Here is a 13,697-nt window from a genome sequence, read left to right as displayed (position 1 = left end):
GATGATGGACAAGGGTTGAGCAAGGTAGCTTATGCTACATAATTTTTTTTTTGCTTTTTTAAAACAGCTTTGGAATTTATTTATTGCAAGATTTTGTTATTTTTAATTTTGAGAAACTTTTTATTTTGAAAACTGCAATCCTACAGGCAGATTACAAGAATAGGACAATGAACATTGTAGATTCTCCCTCTACATTCATGAATTGTCAACATTTTGCCATATTTACTTTGTCTCCTTTTCCTTATACTACGTTTTTTCCCCCTGAAAAGGCTGAGAGTAAGTTGCAGACATCTTACCCCTAAATACCACAGCATATATCTCTATTTCCTTATAATAAGACATCTATATATAACCTACATACTATATATATGTATGTATACATATAACTACAATACCATTGCCACTCAGACTATTTATCATTAACATACTATTATTTAATATACAATCCATCCATATCCAAATGTCCCTGATTGTCCCCATGTCTTTTTTTTTTTTTTTTCCACAATCTAGGATTCTATCAAGGGTTATGTATTATCTTTAGTCTCCTTTAATCAGAACAGTTTCCTAGCTTTTTTGTCTTTCATATTTTTGAACATTCTAGGCTCTTCCTTATGCCAACCCACCTCCACCCCCACCTTATTTTTTGGAATATGGAAGCTGTCTTTCTGACTGTCAGATTAATGTATTTTTGACACTATGACTCCATGTATGTCATTCTTTTATGTCTTTTTCCTCTCATATCTCTGTGCTATTTCCTTATTTTTCTCTTTCATCAGATTTTTGGGACAACTTTTTGTTTTATATTTTTTATTATTTTCTTTTCTTACTAACTTTTCCCCTTCCCTGTAGGCTCTCATCTGTTTCCTTGAGATAATACTATTTTTAAAAATTGTAATTTGCTTGGTGTTATTTGTCTTTTTTCTAACTTTGTAGCACTTCCCCTCAAGATGATGTGCTCCCTGCAAAGACAACTCTGTTTTTACAAGTATTTTCCAAAGTGTAACTTAAATTCTCCTTTAAGAATTATACTTGTTCTCTCGCTCATTTCCTCAGCTTCCTTTCCTTTAGGCAGGTCTTAACTGAAATTCTCATTTTCCAAGTTGCCCTAAATCAGAACTTTACTTTTACTAAAATGTGTTCATTTAGATAAAGTATATTATGCTTACTTTGACTCTATGGTGGAAAAATGCATTTTGTCACATTCCTGGTTCAACATTCATAAGATTTTGTCTATTTTAGTTGACACAAACCTTGAATTTGAGGTTTAAAAGAAAAAAAAAGAGCTTAACATACCTAAGCAAATATGCATATTGAGAATGGCTATTGTAAAATGTCATTCCAATTATTTCAGGATAATAAGACCAAATACAGTCTTATTTGAAAGAATGTTAAAGCTAAAGGGGCTTTAGACATACTTAATTTACTTCCATTATTTTTCAGATGAGGAAACCGAGAGCCCAAGTTACTAATGTCACAATTGGTGGGGAAAATTCAAGTGATCCCATATCCTGATTTTCAGTTCAGCATATATTCTTTGCTCTCACTGTGTTTCAATTTAATATTTTCCTGGAAATAATATTCAGAGATATAGGAGAACTCATTGGAAAGCACTTGGAAATATGTGACAACAAAGAATTAAGAACACCTCATTAGGTATAGCATCTGGTTTAAAAAGATAGTCTTGCTTTGATGACTGTTGCTGCAGACCTAACATACATTGAATTATTGCTTTGTACCTGACATTGTTCTAAGCATTTTACATGCATTCATTAATTTAATCTTCACAATATCCCTAAAAGTTGATATATTATCATCCCTTTTTACAAACGCAAAACTGGAGGCACAAAGAGTTTGAGTAACTTTTCTAAGGTCATTTAGTAACAGGAAGAATCAGAATGCACAGGGCTGTGCACCTAACCACTGTGATACACTGTCTCTCTTGATTTTAAGAGTTTCAAACACAAAGGCCATTCTTTTTCTTTCACAAATATGGAAACTGAGGCACAAATTGGTTTGAATGTTTTATTTATTGTTACCCAGTAAATAAATGCAAATAGACATCCCAAACTAACTTTGCCTCATATTGAAAATTTCCCCATTTCACAAAGGTGCCATATCTTCCATTCTAATAGGATTGCCACTTCTGGTGAGACTTCCCCAGAAATTTTATTCACAGTTACATTGGTTGATCACATTGTTTCTTCTTGCCAATGTGAATTGGCAAGATGGTTGTCCATAGTTTATATCGTCTATGATTATGAAATCATTTTTCTCTATACAGAACTAAGTTACTAGTATCTGCTAGGGGCCAGATATTTTCAACCAACGAACACCCTTCTTTTAAAAATAGAAAAGACTAAACATGGTTCCTCATGCCCAGAATCCCAGCACTTTAGGAGACTGAGGTGGGAGGATTGCTTGAGCCCAGGAGTTAGAGACCAGCCTGGGCAACATAATGAGACATCTCTTAAAAAAAATACAAAAAAGAAAAATGGAAAATAGCACTAAATTAAACTCTGCATGCCTCATTTATGATGAATTTGGTCATCATTTTCATTAAAGTACTAACAATGTCTATATGGCTATTGCTACAAAGGAATTTTTTTCAAAAGGTCATTAAGGCTAGATATAACTATACTATAGTCCATAACTAAGTAGAAAATAGAAAATGGAAATTTTGGCCACGTGTATGACATATGATCTGAATTATCAATCAGGGTTGACCTAACAAAGGATTAAATTTTCAGGTGATCATCTAAGTCCTGACTGTTTCAGAAACCTCTAAAAGGAAGAATTGTAATATAATATACTTGGTGAATAATGTATAACACCATAGTGAGTGACCCTCTATTGAATTAATGGCAAATAGGAAATGATACTTAAAAAATTGGAAGATTTGGGTTGACTTTCACAAAATTGTCCCCCTATTTGTCTCTTTCTCAGCTTTGTGTAGGCTAAAAATGAAGATTACCTCAAGATGGAAAGAGGCATAAAGGGCCTCCTGAGACTGGCGAGGTACTGAGGACTTAAGGTGCACCTTGAATTAAGTTTGACACTAATACACAGATTTTTCTGACAATATGGAGAATGAAATGGTCACTAACATGTTGGGGTGGCTACTTGTACAAAAATGACTGGCATCTCCAATAAAATTTCCCCTACTGTTTTGGGAAGCAGGCTACACGGCAGGTAATTACAGTTTGGCCGGAATGTAAGTCAGCCAAAGCCTTATCTCAATAACATGTCCTGCTTGCAAAATGAAGTGTAAGAGGGCAACTCAGGAAGAATGCCTGGCTGAGCAAGTGTTCTGGGGGAAAGACTTGGACAGAGAAAGAAAGATGAGAATGATAGGAAAGAGAAATCCTAAACATTCTTTTTGGGTCTTCTAGATGCTGCATAAAATTCCAGAATCTTATATCCCATGTCCATTATACCACAAATTATGTAGGGAATCTTATGTATGAATCTAAACATGTAAGGCAATGCCACATTTTTGCTTAGAGGATTTATTGTTGAAGAGCATAAAAATGTGACTTTGTTTTCTGAGGCAGAGGTCTGTGATATACCCTAACACAAGTATTAAGCAGTTCACTACATGCAAATAAGTGGTTTCAAGTTGTCAGGAACTTTCAAGGGAAAGGTGATAAAAGAGACAGCAGTAAAAACCTTTGTAAGGAAAAGGTAGGCTAAGGCTAATTATTATTATTATCATTTGAGACAGGGTCACACTGTTGCCCAGGTTGGAGTGCAGTGGTGCAAATCTGTTTCACTGTAGCCTCGACCTCCTCAGCCTCTCAAGTAGCTGAGACCACAGATGTGTGCCACCATGCCTGGTTAATTTCTTAAAACTTTTGGTAAAGACAGGCAACATTTTTGTTGCCCAGGCTGGTCTTGAACTGAGGGGCTCAAGCAATCCTCCCGTCTTGGCCTCCCAAAATGTTGGAATTATAGGCATGAGCCACTGCACCCAGCTGTTTTTACGTTTAAAGGATGATATGTGTTAAATTATTGGTGGGGTCCTTGGGCCACAGATAAAAGTGCTACTGGATAAAAGATCTGCATTTTAGTTTTATAAAGGAAAATAAGCATTGAAATGGAAAAAGGAAACTCTGAATATGCAGCAATTTTATTTAAAATTGCATTACGTTAATTTTTTAAAAAATAAAATAGAAAAAATTTAGGTTCAACATGTCATGTTGGGATTTGGATAGCATGTATACTTTGCTGTACATCCATTCATTAACCTGTTTATCTATCTATCTATCTATCTATCTATCTATCTATCTATCTATCTATCTATCTATGTCTGCTGCCATAGGAACCATATTCCTGGGCTACTGTGAAAGCTTCTCTTTTTCTGGTCCCTACCCTCAGAGGTCACAGTAGCTTAGAACCCAAAGAACTTGGGACTTAGTCCACATTTTCAACTGCATATGGTTTAAGTAGAATTTCTAGGATTCACCTGGGAACATGAACTATGGATTTAGTGGGGAAAAAGTTTTCTAATTCCAATTGACTGACATACAAAGGCATTTTGGAACACAGTCTGTTTTTAATCTAATTGTTTCTAAAACTTTCTATGCATTTATGAAATATATGTAATATATTGTTCTCTATCAAGTATGTACATTTTTGGGGACTGCAGATGCTGTGTCCATTTAGGGCCCATGGGAGATAGTTTATTTAAAAGTACAAAGCTTGTTCTCCTCACTCTTGGCTGACTTCTAAGGAATTATATCTCAATCCTGGGAACTTTTTCTGGATCAAATGAGACTTTTTTATATTTATGGCTTTTCCAAAAGCAGATATTTCAACTACTTAGAATTTAATGAAGAATTATACTACTTTTATTTTTAAAATTCCCAGAGAAAGTTCCCAAAGCTCTCTTAGTCATTAAGGTCTCCCCAGATACTCCTTGAGCTGTTACTGCTGCACAACCGTACTGGAGCCGGCACTAATTTCCCCATCGTGCATCCAGAAATCAATACCCTGCTGGCACACTGATGGTGAAGTAGCATAGGATTTATTCCCTGGCATTGGTGGCTTCAATCAATTTCCTTGTGCACTTCATATTTTTTTAGTTTTTGCAAATTTATGTCCTTGTTCCTTCCGCTCTCTTATTTATTATCTAGTTAGAACAGATTCTATAGTCATATTAAAATAACCAGCAAATAAAGAGGAAGAGGTAGAGTCAGCCTCTTAGGAGGAGTCAGACAGCCTCAAAAGTCCACATTCGGTGTCAACCATGGTTACTTTGTTTGGCATCAAAAGTGGGAACAAGGATTAAGAAACACAGATTACATCTATCATCCCATAGAACAGCATACTAAGACAGAAAATAAGTCCTTGTTCCTCATATTTTCTAAGAAGCTTTTTCCAAAGTTCTGAAACAGGAAACTAGAACCATTTCTCTGGTTACGTAAGCTCTTCTACCAGGGCAAATGAAGGATAGATGTGCCATTTTGGGTATTTAGGAAAGAAATTTTAGCTCACACTGGCAACATGCTTTCTGGACAACTATGTATGGATGGCTGTTGTCATGAGCACCATCTTCCTGGATGTAAAAGCTGCTGTTCCTCTGGTTTCCCTCCTTCAGAGTCTCCAGTAAGTCAGACTGAAAGATAACAGGGACTTGTAACTCAGTTCTTGGATGGTATATTTTTAGCTACATCATGAGTTGATTAGACTCTCTGCAATTCACAGAACCTAACCATAGAGTTGTGAAGGTATAAATTCCAAACTCCAAATAACTGTATCCGCAGATTTGGCCACAGGAATTGGGGCTGGTTTGGTGGACCCAAGGCAAATGATGGTTCATATAATTGCTAATGCTTCTGATTCAAAGAGGTTGGGAACAGATAATTTGTTTTTGTGCTTGGAGCTTGGATTGTGATGCAAGACTAGAAGAAACAAGAGGAATAGAAAGATCAAAGTAGAAGCTGGGGAGGGAGGAAACTGGCAAAAACACAAACAGGGCTATTTATGAAGATAGATGGCAAGTAAGATGGAATGAGGTCACTATAATGTAACTTTAGAACATTTTCATCACCCCAAAAAGAAACTTGATACCTATTACCAGTCATTCACCCTTCCTTACACTTCTCTCTTCACTGTTCAACCCAGTTGTTAGTAACCACTAATCAACTCTCTGTCTCTATAGATTTGACTGTTATGGACATCTCATATGAATGGAATCATGCAATATTTGTTTTTTGTTACCGACTTCTTTCACTTCACATAATGCTTTCAAGTTTTATTCAAGTTGTAAGATGTATTGGAATTTCATTCCTTTTTATGTTCTTCCTTTTCTTTTTATTATTGGCTTGCTTTTAATTAGCTTTAGCCTTTAAGTTCTTACAAATGTAACCAGCTAGGTTAGGACAGGAGGAGCTATTTCCCAACACTTCTCATGTAAACCAAATTTTAGGTTTTTCTTTGTAGTAAAACAGGCTCTTTAGTGTTTACAAGATTATTCCTGAGCTGTAAAAATTCTCTTTCTGGGTTTTCCCCCCTGTATTCCTCTATTCAATCTCAGGCTGCTACAATCAGACAGACAGAAAGTGTGAAGAGACTTTTTCTTGTGGAAACATTAGCAGCAGACAGTAACTGCTTTCACCTTTTAATTTTCAAACAATGTTCTATTGTATGGATATACCATGTATTAGTTATCAATTCATTAGTTGATGGACATTTTGGTTGTTTCCAGTTTTGGGCTAATACAAATAATGCTACTATAAACATTTATGTACCAATTTTTATGTGGACATGTCTTCACTTCTCATGGGTACATACCAAGGAATGGAATGGCTGGATAATATAATAACTCCATATTTGACAGTAAACAGTCAACTGCCAAACTATTTGCCAAAATGGTCGCATCATTTTACATTCACATCAACATATATGAGTGTTACAATTTCTCCACATTCTCGCCAATATTTGTTATTGCTGTCTTCTTGAATTTAGTCATCCTAGTTAATGTGAAGTGTTATATTGTGGTTTTGCTTTGCATTTTCCTAATTACTACTAATAATGTACTTTTCATGTCCTTGTTGGTGGTTCATATATATTCTGTGGAGAAATGTATATTTAACCCTTTGCTCATTTAAAAAATTAGTATGTCTTCATGCACACATATGTTTATTGTGGCACTATTCACAATAGCAAAGACTTGCAACCAACCCAAATGTCCATCAGTGATAGACTGGATCAAGAAAATGTGGCACAGATACACCATAGAATACTATGCAGCCTAAAAAAGGATGAGTTCATGTCCTTTGTAGGGACATGGATGAAGTTAGAACAATCATTCTTAGCAAACTATCACAAGGACAGAAAACCAAACACCACATATTCTCACTCAGGTGGGAACTGAACAATGAGAACACTTGGACACAGGGCGGGGAACATCATACACCGAGGCCTGTCAGGAGGTGGGGGGCTGGGAGAGGGATAGTATTAGGAGAAATACCTATTGTAAATGACGAGTTGATGGGTGCAGCAAACCAACATGGCACATGTATACTTATGTAACAAACCTGCACATTGTGCACGTGTACCCTAGAATTTAAAGTATATTAAAAAATTTTAAAAATTAGGATGTCTTTTTATCATTGAGTTGTAAGACTTTAAAAATATATTCTAGATAAAAGCCACCTTTAATAATTTACAAATATTTTCTTCTATTATTTAGGTTGTTATATTAGTGTCTTCCAGAGAAAGGAAACCAATAGGACACACACATACACACACACACAGACACACACAGAGGCATACCTCCATTTATTGTGCTTTGCTTTATTATACTGAACAGAGCTTTCATTTTTCACAAGGTGAAGGTGTGTGGCAACCCTGCCGCAAGCAATTCTATTAATGCCATTTTTCCAACAGCAATATGCTCCCTTTGTGTCTCTGTGTCACATTTTGGTAATTCTCACAATATTTAAAACTTTATTATTATTATTATTATTATATCTGTTATAGTAATCTGTGATAAGTGATCTTTGATGATAGCATTGTAATTTTTGGGGGGCTATATGAACCATACCCATAAAAGATGGCAAACTTAATCAATAAAGGTTGTGTATGTTCTGATTGCTCCACTAACCACCCATTCCCCCATCTCCCTCACTCTCCTCAGGCCTCCCTATTCCCTGAAACACAATAATATTGAAATAGCCCTATAATGGCCTCTAAGTGTTCAAGTGAAAGGAAGAGTTGCACGCCTCTCTTTTCAAATTAAAAGCTAGAAATAATTAAGTTTGCTGAGAGAGGAAGGTCAAAAACAATGATAGGCTGAAAGCTAGGCCACTGTGCCAAAGAGTTAGCCAAGTTGTGAATGCAAAGGAAAAGTTCTTGAAGGAAATTAAAAGTGCTGCTTCAGTGAACACATGAAAAATAATAAAAAAAGGAGACAGCCTTAATGCTGATGTGGAGAAAGTTCTAGTTGGTCTGGATAGAAGACCAAGCCATCCACAACATTCCCTTAAGCCAAAGCCTAATCCAGAGCAAGACCCTAACTCTCTTCAATTCTACAAAGACTGAGAGAGGTGAGGAAGCTGCAGAAGAGAAGTTGGAAGCAGTGCTTGCTTCTTGCTGTACCTGCTGTATGCTGTTTGTGTCTCAGAAAATCTGCAAAACCTGCTGGTGACCAGTCCTCTGGGGCACTTGAAGACTGCAGAGATGTTCACTATGGGCTCTTAGGACAATGGGGAAAATTATGTTTCACTGCGGTCTATGGGAGATTTTGGAAACTTGGACTCTGATAGAGGGTTTGAAGGAGACAATCAATTATTGCGTGATATTAGACATCATGGTGATATAATGGATTGACAGTTGTCTGACCAGGAAAGAATTGTAGCTGCTTCATCAACAGGAGGTGTATCAGTTTTCCTTCATCATCTGAATAACCAGACTCTTTCAGTCAACCAGTGGTGAACTACAGCTCACTACCACATAGGCCCAGAAAGTCCTTTGTGTAGCAGGGCACCATGTACAGGTGTTGTGTGCAACAGCCCAGAAATCATTAATGTTGGAGACAATGGTTGAATAAATCTCCTCAAAGCTTATCACAAGGAAGCTGTAAGAACTGTAGGCAATGCAGATAGTAGTATACTCCATGCTGTAATCGTTCTTCGAACTCCTGAGAGATTCTTACTGTAAATTCGATTGGATAGTTAAAAATGTGGGATTGCACACAACAAGGAAATGAGCCTTCTCAGATATTGTCATGACTGGTGACTGAGTGCCAGTCCATTGTGTTGATAGAAATCTCATCAAACAGCATGTTGTAGCTACTGGTGGCCAGGATGGAATGTTGAGTATTTGGAATGTTAGACAAGGTACTATGCCTGTATCTGTGCTGAAGGCTTACAAAGCTAAAATGTAGGAAGTTCACTTTCACCCATCCAACCCAGATCCTCCATTTATTGTTCTGAAGATGAATTCCTCTGGCACTGGGATGTTTCCACAGTTGTACCATCACTCTTTCACCAAGGAGGAAGAGCTAGAACTTTTTTGTCCCATAGCATTAGTAACCAAGCTAATGTTCACCAGTCTCTCAAAGTTCTTGGCTCAGCACTGATCCTACAAAAGACCAAATTGAAATCACAAGGTTACTTCTCAACCCTGCCTGTGAACCGTTTGGATGTTTTTGGTCCTTGTCTTGTTTGTGGAACTGATGCAGAAGCAATTTATACTACTGGACAACTTTTTTCATGAAACTACTGTAATTATAAGATTTTAGATAAATGTATAATCGGCCTTTTGAATTCTACCTTTTGTGCAAAATTTTATTATCAGAAAATGTGAGATTTGCAGGGGAAACATCAGTAAGCGACCGTTAGTGTCAATGCCCAACTTTGGCTTTTGTTAGTTGGATATTCCCAGAACAGTTGCAGTATCTGATAGATGAACAATGGTAAAAAACTGAGAACATGTGGAAGAACTTCAGAGGGATTCTGGTGCTGATGAATAATACATTGCCTTCAGACAATTACTGACAGCTCATGGAACTATTTCTTCATTTTTGATGTTGTGGGACTTAACATCAGTGGTAGTTATGGGAACAACCAACAGGTTTCTATAATTTTTATCAGTATGTATACTCCTTCCTAGTGGCAATTACCAGTGTTAATGATTATTCTTTTTATTGAAAATATTTTCTATAATCCTTCTACACTTTATTTCCTTAATAATTTTAATAAACTTTTTCAGGCAAAATTGAGTAGAGCAAAAGTGAAACATTAATAGTTGCATTCAAAAATTTTTAAAGATAAAAATGTTTTGACAAGTTCTTTTGTAAGAATAGGTTTTCGAGCAGAACTCTTGTCAACTGCTTAGACCCAACTTTATTTTTCTTGAATTTCACAACATAGTTGAAAATTGCTAAACTGGACATTGTGCAACAAAGTAGAATTTGATATTGATAAGTGGACTGACTTCCAAACTAAAATTTGATAACAAATGTGATAATTATATGATGATGTGGTAAGAGTAAAGAATTTTGCCATCTTTATCCTTATCTGCAATGTTAATAATTACTTAACGTAGTGTTTTAAGACAATTTTATGATATTGTCTTTCCAAAGTTCATTAAATTTTAAATGTATTATAGACCTAAAACCTTAATAATAAATCACAACTGTTACATGATTGAAGTGTTCATTTACTTTATAATTACAATATTCATAATTATGATAAAGTTTTGCTTTTCTGTCCAAATAAATATTTTCAATTTTTAAAATGCCACCTTACGCTCAGGGATTGCTGGATTTTTTATCTGTCTATGGTTTTATTGCTGGGACTAATTTTTAAAAGACTTTTTTTACTATGAAAGCAATTCATTGCAGAAAAAGCAAATACAGTCAAAAGAAAATTTTAAATACAATTTCAAATAGACAATATTATTTTCATATTCCTATCTGTCAATATATATAATTTTTTATAAAAAATGAAAACATCCATGCTATTGTTGGGAATGCACATTCCCTAGCAGTAAACACTTTTTTTTAAGATATAGATTATTTTTTAATTGGTTTTACACATTGAACAAACTCTAATCTTTTTTTTTCTTCCACTTTTATTTTAAGTTTTGGGGTACATTTTCAGGATGTGCAAGTCTGTGACATGGGTAAACGTGTGCCATGGTGGTTTGCTGCACAGATCAAACCATCGCCCAGGAATTAAGCCCAGCATCCATTAGCTGTTATTCCTGGTGCTCTCCCTCCCCCTCTACCCCCCTGACAGGCCCCAGTGTGTGTTGTTCCCCCAATGTGTCCATGTGTTCTCATCATTCAGCTCCCACTTATAAGTGAGAACATGCAGTGTTTGGTTTTCTGTTCCTGTGTTAGTTTGCTGAGGATAACAGTTTCCAGTTCCATCCATGTCCCTGCAAAAGACAGGATCTTGTTCCTTTTTATGAGTGCATAGTATTCCATGGTGTATATGTACCACATTTTCTTTATCCAGTCTATCATTGATGGGCATTTGGGTTGATTCTATGTTTTTGCTATGGTGAATAGTGTTGCAATGAACATATGTGCACATGTATCTTTATGATAGAATTATTTATATTCCTTTGGATGTGTACCCGGTAATGGGATTGCTGGGTCAAATGGTATTTCTCCCTCTAGGTCTTTGAGGAATTGCCACACTGTCTTTCACAATGGTTGAACTAATTTACACTCCCACCAACAGTGTAAAAGTGTTCCTATTTCTCTGCAACCTCACCAGCATCTGTTGTTTCTTGACTTTTAAATAATCACCATTCTGACTGGCCTGAGATGGTATCTCATTGCAGTTTCGATTTGCATTTCTCTAATGATCAGTGATGTTGAGCTTTTTTTTATATGTTCGTTGCCCACATGAATGTCTTCTTTTGAGAAGTGTCTGTTTGTGTCCTTTGCCCACTTTATAATGGGTTTGTTTTTTCTTGTACATTTGGTAAACACATTTTTTTCTATTATCATTTTGAAGAACTGCTACTTAATATTCTAAGGTATAGGTATGTGTATCATTTATTTCAGTTGTTTGCCTATTATTGATTATTTCATGTTTCTAGCTTCTCACTGTTATGATTAATGCTATAATGTCTATTTAATCTGTATTTCTTTTAAAACTTGCTTATCTGGGAGGCTGAGGCAGGAGAATCTCTTGAACTGGGATGCGGAGGTTGCAGTGAGCTGAGATTGCACCACTGCACTCCAGCCTGGGCGACAGAGCAAGACTCTGTCTCAAAAACAAACAAGCAAAAAAACACACACAAAAACTTGCTTATCTTTAGCCATTTTCACTTTTTGAGGTAGTTTGGAATGTTCTTATTAATTTACAGTATCTTTTTATATAAGAAGATTTTTGCCTTTGGTTATATGATACAAGTGTTTTTCAATTTATTTTTGGATTTACTGGTGGTGCTTTTTATAGAAGTTTGCATTTTGTGGTAAAAACAATCAATTTCTTTCATTACAATTCCTTTTCCTGGCATCATGCTGTCCCTATCCTAGGTTTATATAAATGTTAAACAGCAATTCCTTCTATTCTATGGTTTCGTTTTTTACATACAATGATTACATTTGGAATTTAATTATTTAGTACATCTGAAGTTTATTTTCTTTGAAAAGAAAGAAAAGTTGGAAGCTAGCAGAGGTTGGTTCATGAGGTTAAAGGAAAGAAGCCATCTTCATAACATAAAAGTATAAGGTGAAGCAGCAAGTGCTAATGTAGAAGTTGCAACAAGTTATCCAGAACATCTAGCTAAGATAATTGATGAAGTTGACTCCACTAAACAACAGATTTTCAGTGTATATGAAACAGCCTTACATTGGAAGAAGATACCATCTAGAACTTTCATAGCCAGGAAGAAGTCAACGCATGGTTTCAAAGCTTCAAAGGACAGGCTGTCTTTTTAGTTAGGGGCTCATGCAACTGGTGACATCAAGTTGAAGCCAAAGCTCATTTACCATTCTGAAAATCCTAGGGCCTTTTAGAATTATGCTAAATCTACTCTGCCTGTGCTCTATAAATGGAACAATAAAGCCTGGATGACAGCCTATCTGTTTACTGCATGGTTTACTGACTTTTTTTTTTTTCCTTTTAGAAGGAGTTTCACTCTTGTTGCCCAGGCTGGAATTCAATGGTGTGATCTTGGCTCACTGCAACCTCAACCTCCTAGATTCAAGCAATTCTCCTGCCTCAGCCTCCCAAGTAGCTAGGATTACAGGATGTGCCACCATGACCAGCTAATTTTTGTATTTTTGGTAGAGACAGGGTTTCACCATGTTGATCAGGCTGGTCTTGAACTCCAGACCTCAGGTGATCCACCTGCCTTGGCTTCCCAAAGTGCTGGAATTACAGGCACTTTGGGCATGAGCCAACATGCCCGGCCGTTTACTGAATATTTTTAGCCCACTGTTGAAACCTGCTACTCAAGAGGTTTATTTCAAAATATTACGGCTCATTGACAATGCACATGGTCACCCAAGATCTCTGAGAGAGATGTGCAAGGAGAATAATGTTTTCATGCCTGTTAACACAACATTCATTCTGCAACCCCTGGATCAAGGAGTAATTTTCACTTTCAAGTCTTATTTAAGAAACACATTTTGTTAGCATATAGCTACTATAGATAGTGATTCCTCTGATGAATCTGGACAATATAAATTGAAAATCCTCTGGAAAGAGCTCACCATTCTAGATGTC

At 36.1% G+C, this 13,697-nt stretch overlaps 1 pseudogene; it reads left to right on the top strand.

Moving 5' to 3' along the window:
• The first annotated feature begins 9,207 nt into the window (after positions 1–9,207).
• On the top strand, positions 9,208–9,720 carry LOC100985528 (nucleoporin Nup43-like; annotated as a pseudogene).
• The last annotated feature ends 3,977 nt before the right edge of the window (positions 9,721–13,697 follow it).

Source organism: Pan paniscus, chromosome 3, assembly GCF_029289425.2.
Source record: "Pan paniscus chromosome 3, NHGRI_mPanPan1-v2.0_pri, whole genome shotgun sequence".
Classification (NCBI taxonomy): Eukaryota; Metazoa; Chordata; class Mammalia; order Primates; family Hominidae; genus Pan; species Pan paniscus.
The sequence above is the reverse complement of the archived record's forward strand: the minus strand, read 5'-3'. Positions and strand labels throughout refer to the sequence as shown.